This window comes from Bos javanicus, chromosome 2 (genome assembly GCF_032452875.1).
Source record: "Bos javanicus breed banteng chromosome 2, ARS-OSU_banteng_1.0, whole genome shotgun sequence".
NCBI classification, from domain to species: domain Eukaryota; kingdom Metazoa; phylum Chordata; class Mammalia; order Artiodactyla; family Bovidae; genus Bos; species Bos javanicus.
The window spans coordinates 34923330-34940189 of NC_083869.1; positions in this window are offsets into that span (position 1 = coordinate 34923330).

Below are 16860 nucleotides of genomic sequence, written 5' to 3' on the forward strand. Positions count from 1 at the left end.
TCATTACAGAAACAGTGATTGGATTTACTCTCCTTTATAAAACCTGAACAAAATACGTGAAACACAGTTATTTAACATGGGCAATGCAGAACAGTGATCCCTAAGAGAGGGAAACAAAGTGGACCGTCTGAATGCTCCAGCTTACTAAAGCTTAGAGAATGGCTGTAGTACAAGAAGGGGGACTCCAAGCATAGCTTGATGGTCTCCTTAAGTTGAACAGATGAAATTTAGGAACAGAGACTACCTTCAAGGGTGGAGGGTAGGGGGCAAGGTAATTAGAGTGAGCAAGGCAGACAAAAGAAGAAAGATACACAGAGAGGGAGATAATGTAGAGGGACCCCTCCAGTTTTTAGCTGGATAATGATTAAGCATGTAAAAAAACGCATTATTCATAGGGCACTGGATAGATTACTTAGAAATGCATTGTGTCAGATGTGGGGAAAAATTAGCCCTAGTTTAAAGACTGCTTTGTTCCTTAAAATCAAGATTTGAAAGGATAAATTGTTCCCAAGTAACTTAACTGTGTCCTTTAAAAAAAAACAACACTCAAGAATATTTACAAGAAAGAAAAAAAAAGAAAAGAAAAATTACCCAGTATTCAGCAAGGTAAAATTCACAGTGTTTAGCAACTAATAAAACATTATAAGGCATGTTAAAATGCAGGAAAATACAACCCATAGTGAGGATTTAAAAATCAATTAAGAAAAATAGACTCAGAAATAAAACAGATAAAAAGATGCTCAACATCACTCATTATCAGAGAAATGCAAATCAAAACCACTATGAGGTACCATTTCACACCAGTCAGAATGGCTGCGATCCAAAAGTCTACAAATACTAAATGCTGGAGAGGGTGTGGAGAAAAGGGAACCCTCTTACACTGTTGGTGGGAATACAAACTAGTACAGCCACTATGGAGAACAGTGTGGAGATTCCTTAAAAAACTGGAAATAGAACTGCCTTATGATCCAGCAATCCCACTGCTGGGCATACACACTGAGGAAACCAGAAGGGAAAGAGACACGTGTACCCCAATGTTCATCGCAGCACTGTTTATAATAGCCAGGACATGGAAGCAACCTAGATGTCCATCAGCAAATGAATGGATAAGAAAGCTATGGTACATATACACAATGGAGTATTACTCAGCCATTAAAAAGAATACATTTGAATCAGTCCTAATGAGGTGGATGAAACTGGAGCCTATTATACAGAGTGAAGTAAGCCAGAAGGAAAAACACCAATACAGTATACTAACGCATATATATGGAATTTAGAAAGATGGTAACAATAACCTTGTGTACGAGACAGCAAAAGAGACACTGATATATAGAACAGTCTTATGGACTCTGTGGGAGAGGGAGAGGGTGGGAAGATTTGGGAGAATGGCATTGAAACATGTAAAATATCATGTATGAAACGAGATGCCAGTCCAGGTTTGATGCACGATACTGGATGCTTGGGGCTAGAGCACTGGGACGACCCAGAGGGATGGTATGGGGAGGGAGGAGGGAGGAGGGTTCAGGATGGGGAATACATGTATACCTGTGGCGGGTTCATTTTGATATTTGGCAAAACTAATACAATTATGTAAAGTTTAAAAATAAAATAAAATTTTAAAAAAAGAAAACAGATAAGCAGAAATAGTAGACAAAGACAAAATGATTATTATATCGCATACTTCAAGAAGACATAGAAATAAGTCATTATGTTAGTTAAAGAGACATACACTACTATACTTACAGAAATGTAAAGAATTATAAGGAAATATTATAAATATTGGAATACTATGCCAACATATTAATAACATATTAAATAGACATATTTCAAGAAAGACAAACTATTAAAATTGAAACAAGAATAGAAAATCTGAATAGACCTATAACAAGTAAAACAGATTAAATTAGTAATTTAAAATCTTCCTACAAAGAAAAGCACAGATGCAAATAACTTCACTGTGAATTTCATCAAACATTTTTTAAAAAGTTAATATGATTACATCATATACTCTTTCAGAAACCAAAAGGGCACACTTTGCTACCACTATGGGGGAAAAACCAGCATGAAGCTTCCTCAAAAATTAGGAAGTACCATGTGATCCAGCAATCCCACTTCACGATACATATCTGAAGGAAAAGAAATCACTATCTTAAAAAGATATTTGCACCACCATGTTCATGGCAACATTTATTCACAACAGCCAAGATATGAAAAAGACCTAAATATCTGTTATGGATGAGTAGATAAAGAAGATTTAGGGTATATATACAATGGAATATTATTCAGTCATAAAAATAAGGAAATGCTGCCATTTGTGACAACATGGATGAACCTTGAGGATATTATGCTAAGTGTAACAAATAAAACAGATTAAGAAAAGTACTAATTTATATATGGAATCTAAAAAACCCTAACTCATAGAAAGAGGGTAGAATAGTGACTGCCAGGTGACAGCGTGGGGAAAAAAATGGGAAGATACCGGTCAAAGTATACAAACCACTAATTACAATGTTAAAAAGTTCTGAGGAACTAATAAACAGAATGTGAAGTAAAGGTCACTCAGCTGTGTCCAACTCTTTGCAACCCCATAGACTGTAGCCCACCAGGCTCCTCTGTCCATGGGATTCTGAAGACAAGAATACTAGAGTGGGTAGCCATTTCCTTCTCCAGGGTACTTCCCAACCCAGGGATTGAATCCGAGTCTCTAGCATTGCAAACAGATTCTTTAACATCTGAGCCATCAGGGAACATAGTGACTATATTTAACACTGTATTATATACTTGAAAGTTGCTAAGATAATAAATCTTAAATGTTCTTACTACAAGAAAAGATAATTACATGAGTTGATGAAAGCATTACCTAACCTTAATATGGTAATCATTTTGCAATATACATGTGTATCAAATCATCACATTATATACCTTAAACTTATACAATATTATATGTCAATTATACCTTATTAAAGCTGGAAAAAGTTAAAAGTTTTTAAAGTTTCAAGAAAGAAAATGTGCCAGTTAACTCATTATCATTTAGTGACTATCCCTCTTTCTTTTTGAAATAATAACCTCTTTTTAAATTAATATTTAGTAAAATCTTGTATGTCCAGTGGTTCTCAAACTTTTATGTGCCTTAGAATCACCTGGCACGCTTGTTAAGCCATTTATTGTTGGGCCTCACCTTGTCTTACACATAGCCAGGTGATTCTAATGATGTTGGTCCAGCGATCACACTTTAAGAACAAGCTTCAATATCCCAATTCCATTGGCATGGTGATTAAGAGCTAAATCTGGGACTTAAATGCTGAATCAAACAGTACTGCCTTGGGAAAATCTATAATTCTCTATAATCTTCTGTATCCTGATTTTAAAATGCAGATAATAACTGTACCAATATCATTTAACCGTTGAGGATTACATTTGATAATATGTATAATGCCTGTTTTGGGTTCCCTTACCCTACTGCTCTCCACCTGGGTGCACTTTCCCAATAAAGTCTCTTGCTTTGTCAGCACATGTGTCTCCTCAGACAATTCATTTCCGAGTGTTAGACAAGAGCCCAGTTTCAGGCCCTGGAAGGGGTCCACCTTCCTGCAACAAATGGCGACTCTGGCGGGGACTCTTCTTCGCTAAGACTGACATCCTGACCACTCGGGGTACCAGGGGCCAGCTTGTCTGCCAATGGACCAGACCCAGTGGCTGCAATTGGGACCCTTTTGTCCCTGATCTCCTCCTAACACGGACAACCAGCCAGAATGCCCTGACTGGCCCCTACAGTGGATTGGTCTATAGAGAAGACAGCTGACCTGATCTCACCTTAAAATGATGCTCAAGCAGGAGAAACTACACTACACCAGGATGAGAAGATGACGACATCAGAGGTAGATAGCTTGCTCAAGATGCTAGACCTGATTTGTATGATCATTTATGTTTTCTTGACTTCTTAGACCTCTACATATAAATCAAATGTTTTTCTATCATAGGCCTGATTCTATGCTAGTTTTAGAAATCAACTCAATTGTTGGGTTTGTGGCCAATTACCTGCGTTTAGTTCTTGGTTACCTTGTTAAATTTCTCTACTACAAGACTCGAACTGGTTGGCCCTGAGAAAATTTACCTTAAAAAAAATTATAGTCATATTCAGGTTACTGTGATATTACTAGATGGGATCCCCTCACTGGGCCAATTAATTATGCCTGCTCTGACTCTGGCCATAAATTTGAGCTTTTTTCTATTACTCAAGATCAATCAGAGCAACAAGAAAAGTTTCAGCAAAGGAGGAAAAAATCTCCCACAATTATGCGCTGGATTTATATAGGTAACACCAGGCTATGGTAATTTAGGTTTAAAGTTTCCTCTGTATTGGAAACAATCAGATCATACTAAGGGCAGACACACTGAAACCATACTCACAGAAAACTAGTCAATCTAATCACACTAGGACCACAGCCTTGTCTAAGTCAATGAAACTAAGCCATGCCCCTGGGGCCACCCAAGACGGGCAGGTCATGGTGGAGAGATCTGACAGACTGTGGTCCACTGGAGAAGGGAATGGCAAAACACTTCAGTATTCTTGCCTTGAGAACCCCATGAACAGTATGAAAAGGCAAAATGATAGGATACTGAAAGAGGAACTCCCCAGGTCAGTAGGTGCCCGATATGCTACTGGAGATCAGTGAGAAATAACTCCAGAAAGAATGAAGGGATGGAGCCAAAGCAAAAACAATACCCAGCTGTGGATGTGACTGGTGATAGAAGCAAAGTCCGATGCTGTAAAGAGTAATATTGCATAGGAACCTGGAATGTCAGGTCCATGAATCAAGGCAAATTGGGAGTGGTCAAACAAGAGATGGCAAGAGTGAATGTCGACATTTTAGGAATCAGTGAACTAAAATGGATTGGAATGGGTGAATTTAACTCAGATGACCATTATATCTACTACTGTGGGTAGGAATCCCTCAGAAGACATGGAGTAGCGATCATGGTCAACAAAAGAGTCCGAAATACAGTAATTGGATGCAATCTCAAAAATGACAGAATGATCTCTGCTCGTTTCCAAGGCAAACCATTCAATATCACAGTAATCCAAGTCTATGCCCCAACCAGTAACGCTGAAGAAGCTGAAGTTGCATAGTTCTATGAAGACCTACAAGACCTTTTAGAACTAACACCCAAAAAAGATGTCCTTTTCATTATAGGGGACTGGAATGCAAAAGTAGGAAGTCAAGAAACACCTGGAATAACAGGCAAATTTGGCCTTGGAATACAGAATGAACCAGGGCAAACACTAATAGAGTTTTGCCAAGAAAATGCACTGGTCATAACAAACACCCTCTTCCAACAACACAAGAGAAGACTCTACACATGGACATCACCAGATGGTCAACACCGAAATCAGACTGATTATATTCTTTGCAGCCAAAGATGGAGAAGCTCTATACAGTCAACAAAACAAGACCAGGAGCTGACTGTGGCTCAGATCATGAACTCCTTATTACCAAATTCAGACTTAAATTGAAGAAAGTAGGGAAACCCATTAGACTATTCAGGTATGCTGCTGCTGCTGCTAAGTCACTTCAGTCATGTCCAACTCTGTGTGACCCCATAGACAGCAGCCCACTAGGCTCCCCTGTCCCTGGGATTCTCCAGGCAAGAACACTGGAGTGGGTTGCCATTTCCTTCTCCAATGCATGAAAGTGAAAAGTGAAAGTAAAGTCACTCGGTCGTGCCCGACTCTTAGCGACCCCATGGACTGCAGCCCACCAGGCTCCTCTGTCCATGGGATTTTCCAGGCAAGAGTACTGGAGTGGGTTGCCATTGCCTTCTCCGATTCAGGTATGACCTAAATTAAATCCCTTATGATTATACAGTGGAAGTGAGAAATAGATTTAAGGGCCTAGATTTGATAGATACAGTACCTGATGAACTATAGAATGAGGTTCGTGACATTGTACAGGAGACAGGGATCAAGACCATCCCCATGGAAAAGAAATGCAAAAAAGCAAAATGGCTGTCTGGGGAGGCCTTACAAATAGCTGTGAAAAGAAGAGAAGCAAAAAGCAAAGGAGAAAAGGAAAGACATAAGCATCTGAATGCAGAGTTCCAAAGAATAGCAAGAAGAGATAAGAAAACCTTCCTCAGCAATAAATGCAAAGAAATAGAGGAAAACAACAGAATGGGAAAGACTAGAGATCTCTTCAAGAAAATTAGAGATACCAAGGGAACATTTCATGCAAAGATGGGCTCAATAAAGGACAGAAAAGGTATGGACCTAACAGAAGCAGAAGATATCAAGAAGAGGTGGCAGGAATACACGGAAGAACTGTACAAAAAAGATCTTCATGTCCCAGATAATCACGATGGTGTGATCACTGACCTAGAGCCAGACATCCTGGAATGTGAAGTCAAGTGGGCCTTAGAAAGCATCACTATGAACAAAGCTAGTGGAGGTGATGGAATTCCAGTTGAGCTATTTCAAATCCTGGAAGATGATGCTGTGAAAGTGCTGCACTCAATATGCCAGCAAATTTGGAAAACTCAGCAGTGGCCACAAGACTGGAAAAGGTCAGTTTTCATTCCTATCCCAAAGAAAAGCAATGCCAAAGAATGCTCAAACTACCACACAATTGCACTCATCTCACACGCTAGTAAAGTAATGCTCAAAATTCTCCAAGCCAGGCTTCAGCAACATGTGAACCATGAACTTCCTGATGTTCAAGCTGGTTTTAGAAAAGGCAGAGGAACCAGAGATCAAATTGCCAACATCTGCTGGATCACAGAAAAAGCAAGAGAGTTCCAGAAAAACATCTCTTTCTGCTTTATTGACTATGCCAACGCCTTTGACTGTGTGGATCACAATAAACTGTGGAAAATTCTGAAAGAGATGGGAACACAGGACAACCTGACCTGCCTCTTGAGAAATCTGTATGCAGGTCAGGAAGCAACAGTTAGAACTGGACATGGAACAACAAACTGGTTCCAAATAGGTAAAGGAGTACGTCAAGGCTGTATATTGTCACCCTGTTTATTTAACTTATATGCAGAGTACAGCATGAGAAACGCTGGACTGGAAGAAACACAAGCTGGAATCAAGATTGCCAGGAGAAATATCAATAACCTCAGATATGCAGATGACACTACCCTTATGGCAGAATGTGAAGAGGAACTAAAGAGCCTCTTGATGAAAGTGAAAGTGGAGAGTGAAAAAGTTGGCTTAAAGCTCAACATTCAGAAAACAAAGATCATGGCATCCGGTCCCATGACTTCATGGCAAATAGATGGGGAAACAGTGTCAGACTTTATTTTTGGGGGCTCCAAAATCACTGCAGATGGTGACTGCAGCCATGAAATTAAAAGACGCTTACTCCTTGGAAGGAAAGTTATGACCAACCTAGATAGCATATTCAAAAGCAGAGACATTACTTTGCCGGCTAGTCAAGGCTATGGTTTTTCCTGTGGTCATGTATGGATGTGAGAGTTGGACTGTGAAGAAAGCTGAGCGCCAAAGAATTGATGCTTTTGAACTATGGTGTTGGAGAAGACTGTTGAGAGTCCCTTGGACTGCAAGGAGATCCAACCAGTCCATTCTGAAGGAGATCAGCCCTGGGATTTCTTTGGAAGGAATGATGCTAAAGCTGAAACTCCAGTCCTTTGGCTACCTCATGCGAAGAGTTGACTCATTGGAAAAGACTCTGATGCTAGGAAGGATTGGGGGCAAGAAGACAAGGGGATTACAGAGGATGAGATGGTTGGATGGAATCATAGACTCAGTGGACATGAGTTTGAGTAAACTCCGGGAGGTGGTGATGGACAGGGAAGCCTGGCTTGCTGCGATTCATGGGGTTGCAAAGAGTCGGACATGACTAAGCAACTGAACTGAACTGAACTGAATAATGCCTGTATAGTATTGCTGGGCAAACAATAACTTCACAGCTCTTTATGTGTGTGTGTGTGTGTGTGTGTGTGTGTGCGTGTGTGCGTGTGTGGTGTGCATGCATGCTCAGTTATTCCTACTCTTTGCAACCCTGTGAACTGAAGCACATAAGGTTCCTCTGTTCATGGGATTTTCCAAGAATACAGGAGTGGGTTGCCATTTCCTTCTCCAGGGGATCTTCCCAACCAATCTCCAGGGATTGATCCCAACAGATTGAACACATGTATCCTGATGTTCCTGCATCAGGTAGATTCTTTACCACTTGAGCCACCAGGAAAGCCCCTCTTTATTATTAGTACTGCGAGTTTGTCAGTGACTCAGACGGTAAAGAATCCGCCTGTAATGCAAGAGACCCAGGTTCAATCGCTTGGGGAGGTTGCGGTGGGGGGGTGGGGGGTGATGGTGGGAAGATTCCCTGGAGAAAGGCATGGCAACCCACTCCAGTATTATTGCCTGGAGAATCCCCATGGACAGAAGAGTCTGGTGGGCTGTAGTCCATAGCATCTCAATACTTGGACACAACTGAGCAACTTTCACTTTCACTTTCACTTTATTTATGTATTCTTCTGTTAATGAAGGTTAGATTCAATGAACTTTGCTGCCATAAATATTTTTATACATTTTTTTCTGGTACATTTGTGCAAAAGCCTTTCTAAAGCATATTCCTACAACAGAATGTGGAATTATAAGGTGGTAAGAAGGGCTTCCCTGGTGGCTCAGCTTGTAAAGAATCTTCCTGCAATGCGGGAGACCTGGGTTTGATCCCTCAGTTGGGAAGATCCCCTAAAGAAGGGAACAGCTACCCACTCCAGTATTCTGGCCTGGAGAATTCCATGCACTCTATAGTCCACGGGGTCACAAAGAGTCAGACACGACTGAACGACTTACACTAAGAAGTTCCATTTTAGTAGGTAAAGCTAAATTGTTTTCCAAAGTGATCATATCACTTTCTGGGGCCAACAGTAAAGGATGAAATTCTTGTTGTCCCATATCTTTGTCAATACTTAATAAATTCCATTACATTTGTTTTGCCAGTCTTGTGGATCTGAAATTGTATCTTGCAATTTTTATTTGCATTTACTTGATTACAAACAAGGTTGAGCAGCCTTTCTATATTTATAGGTTATTTGTGTTCCATCTTCGGAGAAATTCCTGTTTGTGTCTTTTGCTCATTTTTTTTTAAATTAGGGTTTTCATGTTTTAGGTGTTTGGTATACGTTCTGAATACTATTCTGTCAGTATATTGTTGCAAATATTTTCATCAGGTTTAACTGAGATTATACATGTGGATAGCAGTAAGTAAAGAGCAATTAGCAAAGTTTTTTTTTTTTCCCTCTGGCAATGAAACCTTTAAAGGTCATTCATTTCTGGGTTAAGTGCCTCCACCAAAAACACCGGGGTGATATACAGTCAGATTCTTCAGTTTCTACTTTAGTTCTCTCTCCAGCTCTTATATATGTCATGTAAGATAGATAGATGATAGGTAGATAGACAGATTGATTGATTGATTTTGGATAGACAGGTATACAGATAAATACATATATATATGTATCTTCCACTTGCATATTGCCACCAATCAGCTGGATCTCCATTTTATATTACAATGAAAATGGCCTAAACAAAGTGCCTTGTATTCTCAAGAAGGTAGTGGGGGAGTATTTTAGCGTACTTCCAGCAGTTTCCAAATCTCACTGTACTTTTGAATCACCTGGGGTCCCTAAAAAATACTTATCCCTAGTTCTCACTCCTCTATACTCTGATTTAAATGGTAAGGCTGCAAACCATACAGTGGGAATGTAAAAAGCTCCCTAGGTGATTTTAATATGCCCTGAATTAGTCCTTGAAACTCAAAGTATTATACATGGACCATTAGCATTGTTATTACCCAGGAACTTATTAGAAAGCAAATTCTTAAAATTCAAACTATGTGATAAGACCTGAGATTTTTGAATATATAGTAAAGTTAGAAAACATACTGGCTTGTCCACAGTCACCTTGTGCCCCTACTGTGTCCTTCATTTCAGCTTAAAGAACTTTCAGCTATGTCTCCTTAATTTCAAAGGACAACTTTGACAAGTAGAGTATTTTGGGTGGCAGTTTTTACCTTTCAGCAGTTTGAACATATAATGGCACTCTCTTCTGGCCTGCAAAGTTTCCGCTATGAAATCCACTGATAGTCCTGTGGGGATTCCCTTGTATGTGAGGAATATCTTTTCTCTTGATGCTTTTAAAATTCTCTCTGATTTTAGACAGTTTTATTATACTGTGTTTTGGAGAAAATTGTTTTGGGTTGAAATTTTGGTGGAATCTGTGAACTTCATGAATTTGGATATCCAAATCTCTCCCCAGATTTTTGACGTTCTGATCCATTATTCCTTTAAATAAGCTCTCTACCCCCACTTTCTCTCTTTTCTTCTGGGACTCCAATAATGTATAATGCATTCAATTCAGTTCAGTTGCTCAGTCGTGTCCAACTCTTTGCGACCCCATGGACTGCAGCAAGCCAGGCTTCCCTGTCCATCACCATCTTGCAGAGTTTACCCAAATTCATGTCCATTGAGTTGGTGATGCCATCCAACCATCTCATCCTCTGGGATCCCCTTCTCCTCCTGCCCTCAATCTTTCCCAGCATCAGGGTCTTTTCAAATGAGTCAGCTCTTCACATCAGGTGGCCAAAATATTGGAATTTCAGCTTCAATATCAGTCCTTCCAATGAACACTCAGGACTGATCTCCTTTAGGATGGACTGGTTGGATCTCCTTGCAGTCCAAGGGACTCTCAAGAGTCTTCTCCAACACCACAGTTCAAAAGCATCAATTCTTCGGGGCTCAGCTTTCTTTATAGTCCAAACCTCACGTCCATACATGACTACTGGAAAAACCATAGCCTTGACTAGACGGACCTTTGTTGGCAAAGTAATGTCTCTGCTTTTGAATATGCTATCTAGGTTGGTCATAACTTTCCTTCCAAGGAGTAGGCGTCTTTTAATTTCATGGCTGCAGTCACCATCTGCAGTGATTTTGGAGCCCCCCAAAAATAAAGTCAGCCACTGTTTCCACTGTTTCCCCATCTATTTGCCATGAAGTGATGGGAACAGATGCCATGATCTTAGTTTACTGAATGTTGAGCCTGTATAATGCATAGACTATTTCTTTTAATGAATTCCATAATTCATGTAGGTTTTATTTACACTTTTTCATTCTTTTTCCTTTGTTCTCCTCTGACTGGATAATTTCAAATGACCTATCTTCTATTTAAAAATTTTTTTCTTCTGCTTGATCCAGCCTATTGTTGCTCATTCTTGATTTTTCATTTCACTTACTGTCTTTTTGAGCTCCAAAATTCCTGTTCAATCCTTTTTATGATCTCTGTATCTATGTTAAACTTCTTGTTATTATGTATTATTTTCCTGATTTTATTAAATTGTCTTTCTGCATTGTCTTACTAGACACTGAGCTTCCTTAAAACATCTATTTTAAATTCTGTATTAGGAAAATCACAGATCTCTGTATCTTTGGGGTCAGTTTCCTTGATTTTTGATGTTCCTCAAAGTCTTTCATTGCTGTTTTCACATATGAAGAAGCAATCAATTCCTTCACTCTTTACTGGCTGGTTTCAGAAGAGAAATACCTTCTGTCCACTCTGTTAGGGATTCTCAGGCTTTCTTAAACTTTTGCTATGGATATACCTGCTCTATACCTTTTGTTCCCTCTTAAGATTGTATGCCACCTCTCAATAATGCAAAGCCAGGCCAGGTGCTAACAGCCTCTCTTTTGCTTTTCCTAGGACAGTGCTGGATGCTCAGTTAGTGTGATTTTTCCCAGTCCTGTAGAGTCAGTCTGACTTTCTGCTCATGGTCACTAGCCATCTATAAAGGCTCACTTTCTTGTAGCCAGCCATGGTTGAGGAGGGAGTGTGTGGATGAGGTGGGCCTGTGGGCAAGTGGGGAGGAAGCAGGAGTCACCAGTTTCTCATGGATGGGCTTCCTGATGGAGTCCATGACACAGTAGGATCAGCAAGCCCTTGATGCCCTTCAAGAGCACTGCCTGCTGTTCTCCTATTTAGGGCACACTACAGACTATTCTATACGGAGTGAGAAAGAAGTCAGTCTCTTTGGCAGCATCCTGAACAGCTGAGAAAACAAGCACTCACTCATATTTCTCACTTTCCCCCATGGGAGAAGTCATGTACTCAGAGATCTCTTTCAACATGGAGCTATGCCACCTTAGGGGAGAAGTAACATGGGTCAACTGAAATGGTTCTTCTTACCCTCTACAGTTCAGTTCAGTTCAGTAACTCAGTCGTGTCCAACTCTTTGCGACCCCATGGACTGCAGCATGCCAGGCTTCCCTGTCCATCACCACCTCCCGGAGTTTACTCAAACTCATGTCCACTGAGTCTATGATTCCATCCAACCATCTCATCCTCATTGTCCCCTTCTCCTCCTGCCTTCAATCTTTTCCAAAATCAGGATCTTTTCAAATGAGTCAGCTCTTTGCATCAGGTGGCCAAAGTATTGGAGTTTCAGCTTCAGCATCAGTCCTTCCAATGAATATTCAGGACTAATTTCCTTTACAGTTAACTGGTTTGATCTCCTTGCAGTCCAAGGGACTCTCAAGAGTCTTCTCCAACACCACAGTTCAAAAGCATCAATTCTTCTGTGCTCAGCTTTCTTTATAGTTCAACTTTCACATCCATACAAGACTACTGGAAAAACCATAGCTTTGACTAGACGGACCTTTGTTGGCAAAGTAATGTCTCTGCTTTTTAATATGCTGTCTAGGTTGGTCATAACTTTCCTTCCAAGGAGTAAGCATCTTTTAATTTCATAGCTGCACCTGCAGTGATTTTGGAGCCCAAAAAAATAAAGTCAGCCACTGTTTCCACTGTTTCCCCATCTATTTCTCATGAAGTGATGGGACCAGATGCCATGATCTTCATTTTCTGAATGTTGAGCTTTAAGCCAACTTTTCACTCTCCACTTTCACTTTCATCAAGAGGCTTTTTAGTTCCTCTTCACTTTCTGCCATAAGGGTGGTGTCATCGGCATATCTGAGGTTATTGATATTTCTCCCAGCAATCTTGATTCATCAGTGCCATCTTTTTACATTCCATATATATGTGTCAGTATACGATATTTATATTTCTCTTTCTGACTTACTTCAGGCTGTATAATAGGCTCTAGGTTCGTCCACCTCATTAGAATGGATTCAAATGCGTTCATTTTTATGGCTGAGTAGTATTTTACTATATACATGTACCACAGTTTCTTTATCCTTTCATCTGTCAATGGACATCTAGGTTACTTCCATGTTCTAGCTATTGTAAATAGTGTTACAATGAACATCGGGGTACGTGTATCTTTTTCAATTTTGGTTTCCTCAGGGTATATGCATAGGAGTGGGATTGCTAGGTCATATGGTGGTTTTACTCCTAGCTTTTTAAGGAATCTCCATACCATCTTCCATAATGGTTGTATCAGTTTACATTCCCACTAGAAATGCAAGAGTGTTTCCTTTTCTCCGCACCCTCTCCAGCATGTATTGTTTGTAGACCTTGATGATGGCCATTCTGATTGGTGTGAGGTGGTATCTCATTGTAGTTTTGCATTTCTCTAATAATGAGTGATATTGAGCATCTTTTCATGTACTTGTTAGTCATCTCTATGTCTTCATTGGAGAAATGTCTCTTCAGGTTCCTTTCCCACTTTTTGACTGGGTTGTTTGCTTTTTTGGTATGAGTTGTATGAGCTGCTTGTATATTTTAGAAATCAATTCTTTGCCAGTTGTTTCCTTAGCTCTTATTTTCTCCCATTTTCAGGGTCGTCTTTTCACCTTGTTTACAGTTTCCTTTGCTGTGCAAAAGCTTTTAAGTTTAATTAGGTTCCACTTGCTTGTTTTTATTTCCATTACTCTAGGAGGTAGGGCAAAGAAGATCTTGCTTTGATTTATGTCATAGGGTGTTCTACCTAAGTTTTCCTCTAAGAGTTTAATAGTTTCTGACCTTACATTTAGGTCTTTAATCCATTTTGAGTTTATCTTTGTGTATGGTGATAGGCAGTGTTCTAAATTCATTCTTTTGCACATAGCTGTCCAGTTTTCCCAGCGCCATTTATTGAAGAGGCTATCTTTGCGTTATTGTATATTCTTGCTTCCTTTGTCAAAAATAAGGTACCCACAGGTGTGTGGGTTTATCTCTGGGTTCTCTATCTTGTTCCATTGGTCTATATTTCTGTTTTTGTGCTAGTACCATACTGTCTTGATGACTGTAGCTTTGTAGCATAGCCTGAAGTCAAGAAGGTTGACTCCTCCAGCTTCATTCTTTTTTCTCAAGACTGCTTTGGCTATTTGTGGTTTTTTGTGTTTCCATATAAATTGTGAAAGTTTTCATTCTAGTTCTGTGGAAAATGCCATTGGTAATTTGATAGGGATCACATTGAATCTGCAGATTGCATTTGGTAGTATAATCATTTTCACAATATTTATTCCTCCTACCCAGGAACATGGAATATCTCTCCATCTGTATATGTCATCTTTGATTTCTTTCATCAGTGTCTTATAGTTTTTCATATACAGGTCTTTTGTCTCCTTGGGTAGGTTTATTCCTAGATATTTTACTATTTTTGTTGCAATGGTGAATGGTACTGATTCCTTAATTTCTTTTTCTGATTTTTCATTGTTAGTATATAGGAATGCAAGTGATTTCTGTGTATTGACCTTGTATCTCACAACTTTGCCAAATTCACTGATTAGTTCTAGTAATTTTCTGATAGTTTCTTTTGGTTTTTCTATGTACAGTATCATGTCATCTGCAAACAGTGAGAGTTTTACTTCTTCTTTTCCAATCTGGATTCCTTTTATTTACTTTTTTTCTCTACTTGATGTAGCTAGGACTTCCAAAACTATGCTGAATAACAGTGGTGAGAGTGGACACCCTTGTCTTGCTCCTGATCGTAGAAGAAATGCTTTCAGTTTTTCACCACTGAGAATAATGTTTGCTGTAGGCTTGAAAATACTTTTAAAACCAGAGAATCCTTCCTTTCATTTATAGCCTCCAGCTTGAACCTATGGACTTAATACTTGTAATCAGCTAGAATTTACCATTACTCTGAGTCATTCTAGATGTTTTCTCCACAACCCTCCATAGACACTTACCATTCCAAAAGTTTTCCCACACTTACCCCAAAAGGTATCTCATTCTTTTATTTGTAATTCAGATGTCCCTAAATGCTCCAACTTCCTGCATCCTTTCCGTTAATATCCAAATAAAATGACTCACCCCTGCCCCAGTACACTCAAAAGTTTCTCATGGGGACTAAGAAAGGTACCTCTACTTTTAATTACATTTTACTCTGGATTACACCTTCTTCTATAATTAAATGTAAATGAATTAAATACCCTAATTAAAAGACAGAGACTGGAAAAATGGATAAAAACATATGATTCAACTATACGCTTTCTACAAGAGACTCATATAAGATCCAAAGACACAAACAGGTTGAAAGTGAAAGAATGAAAAAAGATATTCCATGCAAATAGCAAACAAAAGAGAACAGGAATGGCTATAGTAATGTTAGACCAAAAAAAAAAAATCCGAACAACCCAATCATGGTTAAGATTCTGTGCTCCCAATGCAGGGGACCTGAATTCAATCCTTGTCAGGGAACTAAATCTCATATGCCACAACCAAAAGATCCCACATGCCACAGCTGAGACCTGGCACAGTCAAATAAATAAGTAAATAAATGTTTTTAAAGTGGGCAGAGGACCTAAATATACATTTCTCCAAAGAAGACATATAGATGGCTGACAGGCACATGAAAAGGTGCTCAACATTGATACTTATTAGAGAAATGCAAATCAAAACTACAATGAAATATCACCCATACCAGTCAGAATGGCCATCATCAAAACTTTACAAATAATAAATGTTGGAGAGAGTGTAGAGAAAAGGAAACCCTCTTACATGGTTGTTGTTGTTGTTGTTCAGTCACTCAGTTGTGTCCAACTCTTTGCAACCCCATGGACTCTGCAGCATGCCAGGTTTTCCTGTCCTTCACCATTTCCTGGAGCTTACTCAAACTCATGTCCATTGAACTGATGATGCCCTCCAACCATCTCATCTTCTGTCGTCCCCTTCTTCTCCTGCCTTCAGTCTTTCCCAAAATCAGGGTCTTTTTCTAATGAGTCGGCTCTTGGCATCAGGGGGCCAAAGTATCGTAGCTTACACTGTTAGTGGGGATGTAAATTGGTGCAGCCATTATGGAAAACGGTATGAACATTTCTCAAAAAACTAAAAATAGAGCTATCTTTTGGTTGCAGTAATACTACTCCTGAGTCTATATCTGGAAAAGATGAAAACTCTAATTTGAAAAGATATGTGCACCCCAACGTTCACAAAAGCACAATTTACAATAGCCCAGACATGAAAGCAACCTAAATGCTCATCAACAGATGGACGGATAAAGAAGGTGTGGTATATATATATAATAGGATACTGCTGCTGCTGCTGCTGCTGCTAAGTCGCTTCAGTCGTGTCCACCTCTGTGTGACCCCATAGATGGCAGCCCACCAGGCTCCCCCGTCCCTAGGATTCTCCAGGCAAGACTACTGGAGTGGGTTGCCATTTCCTTCTCCAATGCATCAAAGAGAAAAGTGAAAGTCAAGTCGCTCAGTCGTGTCCGACTCTTAGCATCCCCATGGACTGCAGCCTACCAGGCTCCTCTGTCCACGGGATTTTCCAGGCAAGAGTACTGGAGTGGGGTGCCATTGCCTTCTCCGAATAGGATACTACTCAGTCATAAAAAAGAACAAAATAATGCTATTTGCAGCAACATGGATAGACCTAGATACTATCATACTAAGTCAAACAATTACCATGATATCACTTTTATGTGAAATCTTAAAAATTTCACAAAATTTTACAAATCT